Raw genomic sequence first — 1,484 nt, 5'->3', positions numbered from 1 at the left:
CCCATTAGGATCAGGATCAGGAAAATAAAATTCTTCTGAGGATCAGGAAAATAAAATCCTCCAAAGGACATCAATAAGACAATTTGAGAAACTTGAATGAGTATGGAATATAAGATAATACTATTGTATCAATAATAAATGCTCCAAATTGGATAATTATATTGATTTTATGTTAAAAAAATTTTTCTATTTTTGGAGATACATGCTCCAATACTGAGGGGTGAGGACACATAATGTCTATAATGTCTTTGCAACTGACTCATGAAAAATAATAATTATGAATCTAGATTAATTTAGTCTTGCAAGTTTTCTGTATGTTTGAAATTTTTAACACAAAAATTTAAAATAATAAGAAAAATAGTGCTTGCTTTGGCAGCACATATACTAAAATTGGAAGGATATATAGAAGATTACCATGGCCCCTGTGCAAGGATGACACTCAAATTCATAAGGCATTCCATATTTTTAAACATATCTATGGAAATAAGCTAGAAAATCTAGAAGAGATGGATAAATTCCTTCACACATACACCCTCCCAAGACTAAACCAAGAAGTTGAGTCCATGAATACACCAAAAACAAGTTCTGAAATTAAGGCAGTAATTAAGAGCCTACCCACCAAAACAAAAAGCCCATGACCAGATGGATTTACAGCCAAATTCTACCAGAGGTAAAAAGAGGAGCTGGTATCATTCCTTCTGAAACTATTCCAAAAAATTGAAAAGGAGGGAATCCTCCCTAACTCATTTTATGAGACCAGTATTATCCTGATACCAAAACCTGGCAGAGACACAACAACAAAAGAAACTTTGGGCCAATATCCCTGAGGAACATCAATACAAAAATCCTCAATAAAATACGGGCAAACTGAATTCAGCAGCAAATCAAAAAGCTTATCCACTACAATCAAGTTGGCTTCATCCATGAGATTCAAGGCTGGTTCAACATATGCAAATCAATAAATGTAATCCAACACATAAACAGAACCAATGATAAAAACCACATGATTATCCAATAGATGCAGAAAAAGCCTTCAATAAAACTCAACACCCCTTCATGTTAAAACCTCTCAATAAACTAGGTATTGATGGAATATATCTCAAAATAATCAGAGCTATTTAGAACAAACCCATAGCCAATATCATACTGAATGGGCAAAAGCTGGAAGCATTGCCCTTGAAAACTGGCACAAGGATGCCCTCTCTTACCACTCCTATTCAACATAGTATTGGAAGTTTTGGCCAGAGCAATCAGGCAAGGAAAAGAAATAAAGAGTATTCAAATAGGAAGACAAGAAGTCAAATTACCTTTGTTTGCAAATGATATAATCCTATATCTAGAAAACCTCATCATCTCAGCCCAAAAACTCCTTAATCTGATGAGCTACTTCAGCAAAGTCTCAAGATATGAAATCAATGTGCAAAAATCTCTAGCATTCCTGTGCACCAACAGCAGGCAAGCAGAAAGCCAAATCATGAGTGAAC

At 34.6% G+C, this 1,484-nt stretch overlaps 1 non-coding gene across 1 annotated transcript; it reads left to right on the top strand.

Moving 5' to 3' along the window:
* Window positions 1-360: 360 nt before the first annotated feature.
* LOC116272182 lies at window positions 361-467 on the top strand. Its single transcript, XR_004180910.1, has one exon. It is a non-coding gene; the product is annotated as a U6 spliceosomal RNA (small nuclear RNA).
* Window positions 468-1,484: the final 1,017 nt, after the last annotated feature.

This window comes from Papio anubis, chromosome X (genome assembly GCF_008728515.1).
Source record: "Papio anubis isolate 15944 chromosome X, Panubis1.0, whole genome shotgun sequence".
NCBI classification, from domain to species: domain Eukaryota; kingdom Metazoa; phylum Chordata; class Mammalia; order Primates; family Cercopithecidae; genus Papio; species Papio anubis.
Note: the sequence above shows the minus strand (reverse complement) of the source record. Positions and strands in the feature narration are given on the sequence as shown.